We start from the raw sequence: 18125 nt of genomic DNA, 5'->3' as shown, positions 1-18125 counted from the left end.
AGTGTCACTGCTCGACAGAGGCACAGCAAAATAATGGGTATAGTTCCCCATACTAAAGAGGTGGCGTAAGCCACAAAACTATGGGCTAGGCTTGTAAATGCCCTCGGGCAGATAGCCTAGTATGAACCTATGAACCTATGAACCTATGAACAATACTTGCATAAAAAACACTCACTTAAATATAAAACCTTACCCATAATTAAATGAACAGGTGACCAATCATTGAAACAAAAACAGTTCTTAAAGTGAAAAAGTCCATGTGGAAAGAATGATGGATAAAAAGTTAGAAATAACTATAAGTACTGTATAAATTACTATAAATATACTGTCACATTAATGTAATGGTAAAACTAATATCATAAGATATACAGAAAATATATGTTCTAAAAACTAAAACACTAACACATGCCACATGAAAACCTTCATATAATGTATACATTAGTATACTACAATAAAAATAGATAGTTCAACTGCCATACCATAAATCAAATATCACTAATTATAAGAATATGGGTATGTAAATATATATAAATAAAAATAAAAATAAAAATTCACTGAAAACAGTATAAAATGCATATCACAATTTATAAGCTCTAAATTTGAGCTCTGATTTGATACTAACATGGTCGTTAAGACCAGGTGGAACAGTGGCATTCAGTTCTAACTGCCATCTAGCTTCTGCCCTAAGGAGTTGGTTAGTCCAGTCACCCCCTCTTATGTCTTTACCTACTACTTCGAAAATGCCAAACTGGAAAAAGTGTTCAGGAAAAGATTTAATGTGTTTAAATAATGCATTCTTTTCATCATGTTTAGAAATATTGTATAGGTGCTCATAGATCCTCCTACATAACTTCCTTTCCATCTTTCCCACATAATATTGTTTGCATAACTGGCATACTGCTAAATACACAACTCCTGAAGTGTTGCAAGTCCCTATCCTTAACCTTACCTCAATATTATAGGGTCCCAGTAACACCGAAGGGGTACTAATAATATATTTGCAATACTCACAAGCACCACACTTAGTAGTCCCGCTATTATTAATTTTCTTAACCTGCCCAAGGTTTTCCAGTAGACTTTTTAAATTCCTATTTACCTTGTAAGTAAAAAAGGGTTTGTTGCCAACAATTGACCATAAATCTTGATTACACTTGAACATGTTCTAATTGTTCATGATAGTATTTTTAACAATGACAGATGTTTCCCCCTCAATCAACACCATAGATTTAGTGTAATCCAAACCCTTATTGCTGTCAACTACAGGGGTAATCTCAGAGGTACCAAGTAGTGGTTTAAATCTCAGACCCCATTCGTTAACAACTTGTTCCTTAATATCTTTCACAAACTTCAAGGGATAACCCCCTCACTCTAAACATATCTACCAATTTATCCATTTCAGAAATCACAGAATCAAAATCAGAGCACATTCTCACAACTCGGACCATTTGACCCTTCACAATATTCCTCTTAACATAATAGGGATGACAACTAGAAAAAGCCAAATAGTCATTAGAAAATGTCGGTTTCCTGTAAATGCGAGACTGAAAACAACATTTAGCTGAATCTTTATACAAAAATACATCTAAATAATTAATATTAGAAGACCCAAAAGAACCAGTAAATTTAAAATATTTGCATCTGTCATTTAAAAATTCCATAAAAAATTCATGAAGACCATCTTTCTTCCATAAAATAAATAAATCATCTAAAAACCTAAGGTAGATCAACCACTTATCTGAAAATGTACTCCGAAAAATAAAATTGGTCTCCCATTTGTACATAACTAAGTTGGCAAAAAGAGGGGCACAACTATTGCCCATGGCTACACCAACAACTTGCCTGAAAGATTTCCCCTTCAAACATGAGAAAATTATTTTTTAAAATAACTTCCATCAAAACCATAATAAAGTTGATCATAGTGTTACCCAAGTTTGTCTTTTCAACCAATGCCTCATGAGAGGGATGATTTTAAAGTTGTTAAGGTTGGAAAGTAGGATGATCATTAACTTTGGCACACTTTTTCCAAGGGGTCTTACCCTTGAGTTTAATTTGAATGTATAATCCAACTTGAATGTATGATCCAACTTGTGTTGAACTGCACTGAGGGATATAATATTAAAGTGTTAATAGAGGTAAAATGTTTTGTACAAGGAAGTTGATAAATATTGTAACCATAAAAGTTTTAACATGTGAATGTTATAAAGTATTGGATTTGACTTTGTAATATTGATATGTATAATGGTTTAAAATGGTTGTAAACAATTAATAGGGGGTATTGTTGTATAAACGGAGCTGAAATGTGCTTCTAATTTGTCCTTGAAGATGAAAGGTCGAGGTAATAGATATGGTATGGCTCTTTTATTTTTTGTTTTGTTTTGTGTTATTTATTTATAATTTTGTTTTATTTATTTTTTAAAATTACCTGGACTGAGATTAACTTCTTCTCCTCCAGTATACTCTATTACAATATATTCATTTCAACAGTTCTAATGCAATCTGACATACAGGTATATTTCTTTTCTGTCTAGCAGGACCCACTGCTGGTACATTTTTTTTAACACAAGCACCTTTACAAGTACATTTTCAATACACACACCTGTACAAATCAGTTTGATATACAAATAACATATAATTCTTTACAAACTTCCAGCTAGCTATGCTGGCATATTTTGCACATGCACTGCCCTACTCTCCTGGCATAGCTGGCAATAACTCACATCATCACAGTGACAAAACACCTATTCAACATAGTAAATTCAGACAACCAAGGTCCCTTTCCATTATACCCTCTACCACCCCTGTCTGCTCTAGGTGGGTGACAAAATCACCACCACCAATAATGCTACTCCCATAGGGTACCAGTGCAGCAGCTGTCAAGGCAGAGCTTTCTGATATGGATGGGACAGGCAGGGCATGAGTTATGGAGGCAGTGCTGACAGCTTGGGACCATGAAGTGTTGTGTGTTAGTGCTGCAACCTGTGAAGAATGGCAAGCTGATCCACAGTGGTCAGTCTACCTCTCTGTGCTGCATGTCAGGTTTTTTAATCAGAAATGTATGACAACAGAATGTTAAGCCATATCAAATAATTCCCAAACAAAGAGAGAGAGAGAGAGAGAAAGGGGTGGGATGATACAAAAAAGAGAAAGAATTAGATCATGGCATATCACATGACTATATAATTTCAGGAAAAAACAGTTAAGGTTACCCAGTCTATACACCTTTGTCACAAACAGGTATGGTTGGAAGGTATTACTCTGTTGTACCATTAATCAACTGCACTGCTATAATATCAGAAATACAACTATTTATTACAGTATTGACACACTGCATACAATTACAATACTAATTAGGGTTGCATGAAGACCTGATGCATACATAACCAGTGCCTCTGTGAGGTGATTTCACCTCTCCTGGTGCACTTAATGGCTTACTGCAATGACTTCAGCAGCTGTACAGCAGATAAGATGAGGCGAAGACACATGAAAGCATACTGAATAGCAGTGTAAGCTGTATCCTGCATTCTATAGCATTTAATATTGGTGGGTCAGTATACCTACACAACTGAGGGATGTCAGCAGCCTAAAGCAATCTTGTTATCAGCTAAGAAAGTCCTTCTTGCAACATTTCAGATCAATATATTGGTGATGACAATTCTCTCTAGTGTGTGGAATGACAGTTGTATCAGAGACAGCCGTGGCTAATCTGTTCCAAGCCTCAGTCTTATCCCAAGAACCAATATAGTCCCCATGCAGTGGCCTAGGGCTGCAGCACTTCATGAGTAGTACTAGAGATATTCTGGACTCCACAACACCCCATCTTTGTGCTCTAAATTCAGTACCATCATCTCCCACACCAGCCATTCTTGCAGACATAAAGCAGCAACTGTAAGTATGAATTGGCATCAGAATCCAAACTCTTGTTTAATGGCTATTGCAAAAACATAAGCAACTATGCCACCTGCATTTGCACAATGGTAAGTCCCAGAAAGACATTTGTAAACAAAGTGTAGGGTATCTTATCAAACAGCAAAGATGGTGTGAAATGTGGCAGTGACATATGCCTTGTGTGATGCTCAATATAGTCATACTTTCTTCAGCTGGTCAACACTGACAGCTTCAATAGATTGCCTTGTTATTCTTTGTGTTTTGGATGATAAATCAGATGATTTTGCACATAAATTTCTGGAATTACACAATGTAAGAAGTTAGTGACCAATGTGGGAATCAAACCTAGGGAAGATAAAATGTATAACTACAATCAAGGTAGTTGTTTGATAGTGCTAAAGGAGAACTTGTCAGTTGTGCTCATTACAGATAAACTGCATTCATTATGGGTAGAGATTTATTCCACATAGGCCTGCATGTGTGTGTGACTTTAGGAAGTCCTTTGAAATGCAGTCACATGAAAGAAGAAGTATTGCTGTTTGTAAATGTATGCCAAATGGACAGACTTTCAGATGATGATTAATACAAGTTGGGGTATGATGTATAGATACATACATACTTCACTACTCATAGTGTCCAGAACACAGAGTTGGCTATGTGAGGAAAGAAGATGATTTTAACTTATGTATTCTGCCCATCATAGAATGGAATATTTTTACTTCATTATCAAACATATCCTACTTAACCAATAACACATGCATTCAACTGTGTTTTATAACTAAATCAGTAATGACATATTCTACTTACAATAATTAATCAAAGTATTAATGAGACTTGTATTGTAATAAACATAACTATGATAACTATTTGTATGTAGTGTTACCTTCCTAATCAAAGTGTTAGAAAATGAATTCTGACAACCTTTGTAAAAATACATGGTATTTGTATCTGAACCCTGGATAACTTCTGTTTTATTTCTAAAGTTAGTGCATGCGCAAGTTGTGCCACAGAGACAGTCGGATAGCAAGTGGATGTTCTCCACTCAGTACTGTCCAGAGTACTGACATTCACACACTGCCACACTACCACTAAGCCTGCTTGCACTACAGAAGGCTGTACAAATAACTTTTTCACTTTTTTCCTTAAGCAGATAAGCCTGCTTGCACATCATTCAGCAGTGAGCTAGTGTACAAGACAAGAAACCAGGAACAAAAAGCATATGAAGTTATGATGAAAGCGATTCCTACATCAGAAGTAATAATTTCCACAGTCCCTTCACACTATGGATTTGAACGCCAGGGAAACTGTGGTAAGGAGCCAAAGTCACTGCAGTTACAGCTTCCACCACAGAAACAGGTATACTGAATGTGCACATCACTCACTCATTAGAAATATTGCACATCAATGCCAAACATGCTTATGTTAATGAAGATTGCAGAAATGAAATTCTTCATTGTTTTCTTCAAGTGTGAGTGCTGATTGTGCTCTGTGAAGCAGTACTGAAATTACACAGGCAAAATAACACACACACACACACACACACATATATATATATATATATATATATATATATATATATATATATATATATATATATATCACAATTTATATTCCATACTAGAAATTACAAGCTGCATTTTCACATCTGCTGCAAACACTCTCAGCGGCATGTGGCTTCAAACCCTGCATACTCTTTAGTGTTTTTTTTAAATCATTTCATTTAATCCATGTGCTACAGTGATACTTAAATGCAATGTAGAATTTCTTCTATTAATGCCGTTCAGAGATCTCTAGAAAAGTGCACCCGTGCCAATGTGAAGTTTACTAGTGATGGCAAGAAAAACTAGATTTCTCAGTTTGTACCTTCAGCAGTGGACTCTTGTTCACTACTTTGTAATGCAGCCACTCAAGAGTGCACTCTGACAAAACATGCACTACTGAGGAACACAAACAAAGGAAAAAAAGTAAAACAATTGTTAGTAGTAACACACATATGGTAATACTAATGGAAAGACATGATTGTGAAATCTTCTTGATCTGTGTGTGGTACAACCCTGATCATATGCTCAGAAAATATGCGTTAACTGTGTCAGACAGCACACTATCTGGAACTGAACCCTCAACTCAGTGAAATAACAACACATACTCCCTCTTAGCCACAAACACAGGACTAGAAAATGGTACTTTTTCATTTGCTTTAACATGTCTAGATCAATGTCATATTGACCAGTACTGTAGACCAATAATAGTCCACACCATTTTAATATCAGGTTGCCAACACTGCCAGCTGCTTCTTTTTTATTTTCTGAACATCCCTCCCCCTCCAGCTTAACTACAGAAATTCAGTGTCATGGTCATTTATTTGCATCTTTGTTTCAATGTGTAATATAGCTGATCAGGATTTCAGACAAATGTTAATCAGAGAATGGACAGTATGCTCTTAGTACAAGGATGTCAGTGTTGTTACACCTTTTTATTGTAAGTCTACTCTGAATGATACAAACACTTCAGAGAGTAAAGCCACTTCTGTATTGCTTGTTTTTGTACACAGAACAATCAGTAACAGTTGTTATTGCTCCTCCTTGCAGTCCTAGGATGTGTGCATAGCTACATACACCATGTTTATATTCCCTACATCAAGTGATTTTTCTTTTTGGCATTCGGGTATGCTGATGATTCACACCTCATTTGCATCTTCATGGTGCTCAAAAGGCTAAATCTACACTATAGAATGTTAATCGTATTGCTATGGAAATGGAAGGAGGGTAGACTGATTTGATACAGACCAAAAATTAGAGCTAGTTACTTGGAGGACATTGTTCTACAAGTCACTGCCCTATTTCATAAGTTATATTTTTCCTTTAAATAAACAGCTTATGTTTTCATGTTTTGAATGTATTTCAATATATACAATGGAATAAAAAAAATTGCAATGTATGCAATTTTAAAATTTCATTGCTGCTGTTCTGCACATATGAGAGTTCTTGTTGCACTGTCCGTGTTCGTATGGTTACTTCACGTAAGTGTGTTATTATTTACTATCGTGTGACTGTCTTTGGTGTCATGCTTGGACTACTGCACCCTGCCAACCTGTGAGAATGAGGATGACTGTGCCATGGGCTTTGTTCATTTGGGTTTGACTTATGTTGTATATATGTTTGATGCACAGAGTGGATAGGTATGAGACTGACTGCATGCAGATAATTTATCTTCTTACACATTTGTTTGTATACTACCAGTTCTACACTTACCTTGACATTACTGCATTTATGAGATATGTCCTTTTAGCTGTCTCTGTTTGATGTTATCCATACACAGACCTTACATGGGTAAGTAATGTTTGTGGACATTGGCTAGCATCACTTTTAATATTTATATGTGCTTAGGTTTTTATGTGCATTCCTTCCCAGTCCGGTTTGTGTGCTATCACTTGCCTTTTTATTGCTGTGCATGTGTGTGCTGACCTTTGAGTCTCAGGTGGTGGGTATGTGTGTGTGTTGTCCTTTGCCTCTTAGCCAAAGCAAGGGCATAATGTTCACACCTATATTTACTGGCTAGCTCTGCAGCTGGATGTTCTCCCTCAGAATCCTCATCTGTATGTGTGGGAGGTGCTGGTCCTACCTGTGGTCCTGGAGTGTGTGGTCATGGCCCTTGCTGTCCTTGTTGCAGCTGTTTCTTTAAGATGATATTGTGCAACATGGCACAGTTTTGTGAGAATTTCTGCACAGGTGCCTGAGTTGTATTAAAGGGCACCCCTTAACATGTCTAGATAATGGAATCATGACTTTGGCATGTCAAACACATCCTCTATGATGTTTCTAATTTGAGAGATGATGTCACTGTATCCTTTTTCTGTAGATGTGTGTGTGTGTGTGTGTGTGTGTGTGTGTGTGTGTGTGTGTGTGTGTGTGTCTGTGCATTTCTGATGGGTGCCATGAGCCACAGTTCCAGTCCATAACCTGCAACCCCCAGTAAATGGTCTTGTGAAATATCACCCCTAGCAAACTTTGTGTAAAGTGCCATATGTGTGAGTCATGGTAACTACCTGGGTTGCCTGCACAGATATTGAGGATGATCCCTTGAACATTTTCGACAATGTAGCAATTGACTGAGTAGAACCCCTTCCTGTTGATGAATGTCCTTCCCTGATCACCAGATGGGGCTTTTATTTCTATGTGAGTGCAGTCTATGGCTCCCAAGACTTCAGGGAAGTGTGCTTCAGCATAGAATGCCTGCACTGTTCTTGCTCTCTCCTCTAGTATGCTTGGAAAGCAGATGTACTCCCTTGCATGTGTAGCATAGCATTTATATATTGGTGAAATATTCTGGATGCTGAGGCCTCTAAAACCCATTGTGTATCCCCTGTGGCCCTCTGGAGTGTACCAGTAGCTAATACTCTTAATGCTAGACATACCTTTGCTTCCAGTGATAGAGGTGGTCCTAGATTTCCCCTGGTCTGAGGTGGGGCAGCAGAGGTTGCAGAGTTCCTGTAGTGTTTCCTTATCAACCCTGTATTACTCTACTATTTCGATATCATGCAATACATGATATGTTAAACGGGGTCTGAACACCCTTCTTCTCCTTGGACGAGGTCTATCAACAGCATTAGTAGCATAGATTTCAGCCTATTGCACATACACATGCAAGAGTGCAGCAGCAGCCCTTAACACTGCTTGTTTTCTAAGTGTGATTGTGGCTGTATTTCAATAGGTTTTAGTGCTTATGGCAAAGGGCTGTACCATCTCTAAGTAGTTACCTTACTGCTTCCTGAATGGCTTTGCAGTATTGGACTGGTTCATTAGCATGCAATTCCATTGATTATGCTTTAACTGCGGTGGTGGTGCTGCAGTAGCATTGTCGCCTCACAGTAAGACGTTGTCCTGTTCAATTCTCAGCTAGAGTGTCTTCTGTGTGGAGATATGCATGAATGGGCATACCTTCGTTGAAGGTTGTGCGTCAGGGCTGGCAACTCGGCACGTAAAAATCCACGGCCAATCGTTAGCGGACCTGAGTTCCGCTGTGGTGACCCCTAACTGGGAAAAGCCAAAAGACACAACAACAACAACAGCAGCATGCTTTCATTAGCATACTCTGCTGTTTACCTTTGTTTGGTAGATGTATACAATGTATAGAGCTGTTTAATGAATACAAAATTGTGTGCTATCATGTGCACATCTTGGTGTAACACACACACATTAGCAGTGCCACAGGGTGACACGCACATGATGGTAGACTGAAAATTAGATGTTCATGAATCCCCCACCCCCCCAATGTCTATTATTAAAGCTCATTTTTGAATGGATGACATAATCTTCTGGAAATCCTTCTTGGTAAAGATGGTCCTTGCCCAGTAGTTGTTGCAAACTGACATCTTTTAAATGGTCTGTTGCTATATATTCTGACTGCATTTTTAAGTATTAATTTTTGATTAATAGAATTTAATCCTGAGACAAAAATACCTTTTTCTTCACTTTTAGCATTGACAGGATCAAATATGATGATAAAACAATGTCAAAAACTTTCTAAAACTATAGAGCAATTAAATTCTGCTGCAGCCAACCCATCATCTTGGCCACACCCTGCTTTTTATCTTCCATATAGACAGTTATTTTGATAGCCGTTTTGGTAGCTATCAAAAAAGCTATCAAACCACAGAATTTCAAAGGGAAGACATCATTAGCTGTTACTGCATTGACATGATATACAAAGAACCCACTTTTTCATTTTCTTTTCTGTTCCTTACTTCTCTGCAGTTTTAAAGTGCAAAGGAAAGTGCCACAGCTCCACTCAGATAAGTGCAGTTCAGGTATAGAACTTATTTCCAGAGAATAACACTATATTTCCAATGTGTTCCATGTCTTAAAATACAAAGTAAGATGTCACAACTTAATAATTAGACAACCAAACAATGCTACAACGCCAAATGTTTCTTTTCTGAATCATTATAAAATATTGTCCTTACCTGTCACTTTGATAGTAAAACCAATGCAAAATGTCATTAATTCATTTGGAGCACTGCTATACCTCTGACCTATCCCTGAGTTGTCAGGATGTCTCCAACGTCTCATCTTATACTTTTGTCCTTGTTCTTATAAATCACAGATACTAACAGTCAGTCAACAATGCCAGACATTAGAGTTACATACTTCTTAATGTCCTTAATATGCATCCCCACCCTGATGTTAGACCTGTAGCTCTATTCACTTCTTAAGTGAGTCCTAGTGCTATTTTAAAAGTCTCCCTTGTGTCATCTAGTGTTTTGTCACAGCTTTGACCTGGAGCCTTCCATACTATGGACACATACCCATCCCTCTTATCTGTCTGTCCCTGATGTAACAGGACACGCCTGCTGTTTTATTATTTAGTTGCCCTTGTCATGCATTGTTTCAGTCACTGAATAATGCCAGAGATGAGAGTTTCACACTTCTTATTATGAAAACAAACACACAAAAAAATCCTGCTGTATTAACTGACCAGTTAGCTGCTGTTGCTGCTTTCTGTTTTAAGGGTGCGGTCTTTAAGATCTCTCCCATAGAACCATATGTTCATAGGATCATAGGAAGTTACTAGGCCATTGGCCCTGAGGCCTTTATAAGCATAGCTAAGAATTTAGCCCATTTTTAGTCAAGTTAGCATTAGATGCGTCAGTCCAGCAGGGACACATGTGGAATCCCAGGGGTGTATTTCCTGTTTCCCATCCAGTTATCCAGGTTGCACTTAAAAAGGGATAATGAGGTACTCTGCTTGACATGGAGGAGGAGTCTATTCCACAGACTGGGGAGTCTCTGGGACAAAAATCACTCCCACCAGCAAGTCCTATTGATCTCACAGACCAGGTTGAGGTCATGCATGTGGGTTACTTGAGTGCAGCATGACTTGTGGATATGCAGCAGTCCCATCAAGGTGGGGGTCTGAGATTGCTTTGTTTGCCAAACAGAGGTCACATCTGAGTAGTCTGTATAAAACTGAGTAGAGGGAAAGGGCTTTTAGCTTGTCAGTAGGATAGATGTTTGAGGCCTGAATTCTCCTAGTTAGGAACCTTTGTGGTCTCTCCATGGGCTTTATAAGAGAAGAATACATTATAAGGTGTGCCATGTTAAAAGCTTTCCTACAATGGAAGCAACATGGCAGTCAAAAGTCAGGTTGCTATCAGCCTGGATGCCCAAATCCCTCATGACTGATTGCATGCTTAGGATGATGGTATTAATGTGATAATTTGTGGGGATTGTCACTCTCCCCAAAGGGGAGGATGTTGCATTTTTTGGTATTCAGCTTGAGGTCATGTTTCTGCACCAGTCATTTGTTTGTGTGAGACCCTCTTGGAGGATGTCCACATCACTAAGGGAACTGATAACAGTGCCCAGCTTGCAATCATCTGCAGACTTGATCAGCCATAGCCCATTGGTTTTGGCCTGCACCTCAGAAAAGTATATCCCAAATAACAGAGGACTCAAGACTGATACGCGGGGTATGCCACTCATTACTGGTCTACTGCTTGAGGTGGTTTTCCCCTATTTTGACTGGGTGGGTTCTATCAGTGAACCAGTTTGCTGCCCATCTGGTAACATATGGATTGATGCCTACTTGAGAGAGTTTATATATTATGCCTGAATGGGGAATAGTGTCGAAGGCTTTGGCCAGGTCAAGGTAGATGATGTGGACCATCTTCCCCTCGTCCATGACTTTGGTGATTGTCTCAAAAAAGTCAACCAAATTTAACAGACATGACCTCCCCTTGATGAAGCCAGACTGTGTGGGATCGAGTGTTTGGCTTTTGCCAATGTCATTGTTAATGAGGTCCATGATAATCTGTTCCATAGCCTTGCAGATCAGGCTAGTTAGGCTGATGGGTCTATAATTTCCCAGGTCGGTGGAATATCCACCTTTGTGCAAAGGAATGACAGTGGCTGTCCTCCACTGAGCGGAATGAAGCTGATACTCAAGCTTTGGTTGAATAGGGTGCCTATTGGTGCTACAAGTTTCTGCCTGAGTTCATGTAGGATGCAGCCTGGAATGTTATCAGGTCCCACGGGGACTGTATTTTTTGCCTTTGAGAGGGCAGTGATGACCTGTTCCCTAGAGATAAGGGTAGGGGGCAGGTACTGGGGATGTCCTAATTTACTAATGGGGGGACAGTGAGGTGAAATTTTCACTGAATCTGTCAGCCAGCAAGTTGGCTATATCTATGGCATTTTGTACATTTTTTGGTTTTGTTGTTATAAAAGATTTAGGCAATGTTTTAAAGTACTTCTGGTGTCTAGTGTCACAGGGGACTAATTTCCTTTTTGTGAGGGCAAGATACAAGTTTTGATTCTTTTTAGTGCCTTTAAGGCACATTGTAAAAAGTCATTCCTAGTGTCGTGTTCTTCCTGATCCAGGTCTTTCATGCTACAAAACTGTGTTTTTTTTTAGGTTTTTAAGTATCTTTTTTGCACTCTGTAAAGAAAGAATTAGTCCTGATTTTTAATGTGCCCCCCCAAATGTTTTAGGATTTGCTCATTATTCTAGGGGAAGTGTTCAGGTATGTCAGCACCCCCCCCACACACACACACACACACATGTGCACATACATACAGGTGCACACTAATTTATACTTATTTATTCTTCCATTGGGCCAGTGCTACATCCTCTGTTCCAAGCTGCAGTCCTAAAAACATGAAAACATTGCTTTGCAAAAAAAATTCCAACCAAAATCCCATTAAATCTGTAACCTAAACTCTTATTCAGATTAATAGTTAAAACTAAATGATTCAGCCTATAGAAAAAGTTGCCAGTACAGGCAAACAAAGTACTACCCTAGCTACCTTATAGCTGGTTTTCAAGATTGGATAAGAAAAGCCTCAAGGATCAGTTGCCAAAATACTTCACAATATTCAATTTTTGTCTCCCATTGCCCCCCTCTGATATCATATGGTACTTCCTCTAATACAAAAAATGAAAAGCTAGCATTCATACAATTGGTAGTATGTTTGAATAATGCATTCCTAGAGTCTTTTCTGTGAGTATCATACAAGTGCTAATCTATGCCTTTCTTTAACTTCCTTTCCATCTTCCCTACGTAGAAAGTGGAACAGTGTTTACACTCCGCTAGATAGATAACTCCCATGCTCTCACAACTGTAGAAACACTTTCCATAAATAAATCTATACCAGATTCACATTAAAGACTCTACGAATGCATTATTCAAACATACTACCAATTGTATGAATGCTAGCATTTCATTTTTTGTATTAGAGAAAGTGCCATATGATATCAGAGGGGGGCAACGGGAGACAAAAATTGAATATCATGAAGTATTTTGGCAACTGCTCCTTGAGGCTTGTAAATTCCCGGGACTCAGCGAACAGGTCTCCCTAGCCCCGGTGTTGAAACTTACGGCAGCTAGACTATAATGGTCACATTAACATCATTTAGATGAATTGGTTTTAATACCTGCTCATTTTGATAAAATAGTACTTTTTATATTTGGCATATATTTATTATATATTTTTTATTTTATTGCTTTGTACTGTGATAGTGGTAAATTGTATTTGATCCCATGGGCTGTTATGATTTGCCTTGGCCACTAGAGGGTAGCAGATTACCATGATTTTATCCTTTCATTAGTTTGCAGCAGCTTTATTTATGTAGTAAGTGTGATTTTGTGTATACCGTTATATTTCTATATTTGTGCTTTTCCTGGTTCTCCAGGTCCTCAACTGTCTATTTTTATTTGTATTTTATATTGATTCCGTTGCTGATTTTTTAAGGTATTTTCATTGTATCCTGTTCAGAGTGAATTTTAACTAATTATGCTAATAAGTTGTTCTTCTTTCGGCTTTCGGTTAGGGGTCACCACAGCGGAACTCTGGTCCGCTAATGATTGGCAGTAGATTTTTTACGGGTGCCGAGGTTCCAGCTCGATGCTCAACCTTCAGCGAAGGCATGCCCATTCTACGCATGTCTTTTGAACGCAACTTGACCGTGGGGAGGACATGCAGACTCCACACAATAAGTAAGGGATTGTATTGTGATTGGTTGAACTTTGTATTTATTGGAACTTGAAAGGGAGGGGGATGTTGCATGTCTGAAGAAGTTCCATTTTGTGAAAGAAAAATGCAGTGAGACTGTTACGCGTTTAGTGCTATTGCACTTTTGTGAGTGGTGCCGATGTTTAAATAAAGTGATTCCCCACACTAGCGGTCCTCATGGTTCCTCCTGCTGTTACTTGCCATTTTAGATTTTGTTGTCTAACCTCTCCTTACCTATTTCCAATATTTCCCTCCAACCTCTGTATGATCAATATATATCCAAATGTTTCTCTTTCCACTTGTATAAAACCAAGAGCTTCCTGTACTCGGACCTACTCTCCTTTTTGCTTTCTTTCTTTGATAGTCTTCTCTTGGACAATGATATCTAGCCCATTCAAGACCAACCACCTCTACCTCTCACAAATATTCATCTTCTACCTCACCCCCTCAGTCTTTACCCCACTTCTGTACTCCCCCACCTAAATCCCTAAGATATCATAATCTTAACATGACATTCATTTATATTCTTTTCTATCACATTTTTTAATTTCCACAATATAATTTTACTATATTTTTTCATTTCTTCATTAATAACACTTTCACTTCTTTTTTATTTCCATTTCTTCCCAAATTTCTCTATATTTACATTACATTGTTTCTGTCAAGTCTTTATTTTTTTCATTATTCCTTTCAGTACATTATACATACTTAAAGAGGTTGCATGTACAGTCAGATTTATCAGCATCAATCCCCTTTGTTCATCTTACATATACAAAATTCCCATCTTAATTAGGTTCAATCTTGACCGCCCAAATAAATTAAAAAAAAAATTGTCTGCATGAATTATTTTTCATATTTCATTGCCATCATATAAACATTTGCAATATAAGCTATTTTACCTGTTATCATGGTGTTTATTAAACATGCTTTCATTTTGTATGAAAACCTATATGTCTTCCAGAATGTGATCGTGTCTTTGATTCCTTTAATAACTTTATCCCATTGTTCATGTCTGTATTCTTTCCTTCCAAATACTATTCCTAAAATATATATACTCTTTTCATTAAATTCTACACCTCCTGTATTACCTTCATACCCAAATCCCTTGTTTTTCTCTTTATTTATGCTTAAAACAATTTTCTTCAACCATGTACTTAGTTTTTTATTCATTGTTTCCATCCAGACTTTATTTTTGCTATTACTACAACATAATCCGTGCAAGTATATATTATTGGCAACTGTATCTTCTTGATCATTCTCTGTCCCCCCTTACTTGACATTTTATTAATTTCTATTACTAATGAGTTCATGGCTATAGGAAAAATCATAGTGCTTGCAGGACATCCTTGTTTTATACCACATTCTAATTTCAGATTTTCCCCAATCCATTTGTTTATGTTAAATTTCACATTTTTCTTTTCATATACTGATTTAATTACTTGTATTATTTTTTTCACTTATGTGAGGTATGCTTGTAAAATTCCCTATAATGCTTTATACTGAATAATATTATGTACCTTGCTGACATGACCTTTTATAATTTTTGTTTCCAGTTTTTTTATTAATAATATCAATTCCCTTATTGTCCACAACAGGTCTTGATTTCCCTTTTCTTTTCTCCCAAAGTCTCATCATATAATCTTTTTATTTTATATTGTAGTATTTTAGTAACTATTCTCATGAAAATGTTATAGTCTGTGTTATTCAGTGTGATTGGTCTCCCGTTTTTTTATTTCAGCTTTATCTCCTTTCTTCAATATAAATGTTATCACAACTGTGCAAATTTCTTTATACTTAATTCCTTTTTCTAGCCACTCATTTATAACTTCTATAAACACCATTTTTACCAGTCATACATTTCTTTATACATACTATATTCAGTTCTCTCCAAACCTGTAGCTGAATTAATGTTAATATATTTCATGTTCTCATTCAACTCATTATATTTATTTTTTTCTCTAAATGTTTGTTATCTTCCTTATTTAATTTTTCACCATTATAAATTTGTTCTATGTTAACTTCTTTTTTACTATATAAATGTAATACATATTCTTTAATTATTTCATAGGTTCATAGGTGTGTACTAGGCTAATGGCCCTGGAGCCTTTACAAGCCTAGCCCATAGAAGTGCCTTGGCATCGTGCCGCCCAACGTTATTTTCCAGTGCCTCTATCAAGTAGAGCCACTGGAGTGATCCCCAATGTGAACTTACTATTTCCCATCCACTCATCAAGATTTCTCTTGAAGAGAGCCAGTGAGGTGCTCTGCTTGACATGTATGAGAAGTCTGTTCCAGAGCATGGGCAGTCTCTGGGTTATGAATCTGTCTCTCCAGCATATTCTCTTGGTTGTGGTAATGAGGTTGAGGTCTCTGGAGCATGTGGTGTTGAGGGATTGGGATTTCTTTAGCTGTAAAATTTCTAACAGAGCTGGGTTAGACATGGCTTCAAAAGTCAAGCAGAGATCGCCTCTTAGTAGATGATATGAGACAAAGAATAGTTGGAATTGTTTGAGTCTGTCCATGTAGGACATGTGTTTAAGGCCTAGGATCCTCTTCCTGAGGTACTTTTGTGGCCTTTTCAGCTGTTGCATGTGTCTAATGAGGTACATACCAAATGGGGCATTATACTCGATGATTGGCCTAATGAAGGAAGAGCAGAGAGAGATGATGACCTCTTTCTTCCTGGATGCAAAACCTTTGCTAATGAGATAAGACACATAGAAGGACTTTCTGACCACAGTGACAATGTGGTGGTCAAAGGAGAGGTTGCTGTCAACCTGTGCCCCCAGATCTCTTATAATGCCTTCAGTGTTCAGTGGGCTCCCATCGATATGGTAATTAGTGGGAACTGAGTTTTTCCCAAAGGGGATGATGATGCATTTTTTGGTATTAAGCTTAAGGCCATGGTTTCAACACCAGTCATTGGTCTCAGTGAGGCCTTTATGTAGGATGTCTACATCACTTGAGGAGTTAATAATGCCTCCCAGCTTGCAGTCATCTGCAAACTTGCTCAGCCAGAGTCCTTTCATGTTGGCCTGGACTTCTGAGAAGTAGATGCCAAACAGGAGAGGACACAGGACTGATCCCTGTGGAACGCTACTCATGACTGGTCGGCAGTCTGACTTGGAGTCTGCTATATTCACACTGTGGGTTTTATCTGTGAACCAATTTGCAACCCGCCTGGTGATATAGGGGTTGATGCCTAGTTTGCTGAGTTTATCAATAATTCTGGAGTGGGGAATGGTATCAAAGGCCTTGGCCATATTGAGGTAGGCTGTATGAACTGCCTTGCCCTCATCCACAGCTCTGGTGACAGATTCAAAGAAGTTAACCAGATTGAGCAGGCATGCTCTACTTTTCACAAAACCAAATTGCGTGGGGTCTAGAGTTTGGAGATTCCCTATATCCTTGTTAATTAGGTAACTAATGATGTGCTCCATAGCCTTACATATCAGACTTATCAGGCTAATAGGCTGATAATTCCCAGGGCCTGTAGATACTCCCCTTTATGGAGAGGGATGACTGTAGCACTGTGCCAGTCAGTAGGGACAAAGCTTGAGGTGAGGCTGTGATTGACCAGGGCACACAGATGCGGTGCCAGTTCACTTTGTAGTTCATGTAGAACACATATTATTGGGTCCCATGGAAACTGTATTCTTGGCCTTGGACAATGCAGCTTTAACCTGTGCTGCAGTAATGCTGGGTGTCTGGCATTCCTCCGGTATTGTGATTGGTCCTTTTGGGGGAGAGAGGGATAAAGTTGGCACTGAATCTGTCAGTCAGTATGTTGACAATATCTGTTGGCTCAGTATAGGAGGTCCCATTGTGCAGTAACTCAGAGCAAACCTGGGTATTGCCCTGGGGATTCTTGATATAACTATAGAAGGCCTTCTGGTTGTTTTTAGTGTCTGCCACAATTCTGCCTTCATAGCTGGCTTTACAGGTTTTGATGAGGGATCTCAACTTTTTGGTGAGGCTAATAAGGGAGTTTGTCCAGTCTTGGGACTTCATCTTTTCTTCAACAGTTTCTTCCTTCTGTTGTAGAGTTTATTAATGGCAGGGGACCACCAGATTGGCTTCTTTTTTTTGGAGGAGAGCATCTTGGTTCTATTGGGTATGGCTAGTTCCATGCATTTATGTAAGTGTTCGTACAGTGCATTGGTGCATGATTCGGCAGTCATGTATATATTTTCCATTGACATGGGTGCCATGAGGTTAGCCACCTCTGTT

The sequence above is a fragment of the Protopterus annectens genome, chromosome 10.part0 (assembly GCF_019279795.1).
Source record: "Protopterus annectens isolate FY-2018-M chromosome 10.part0, PAN1.0, whole genome shotgun sequence".
NCBI lineage: Eukaryota > Metazoa > Chordata > Ceratodontiformes > Protopteridae > Protopterus > Protopterus annectens.
Note: the sequence above shows the minus strand (reverse complement) of the source record.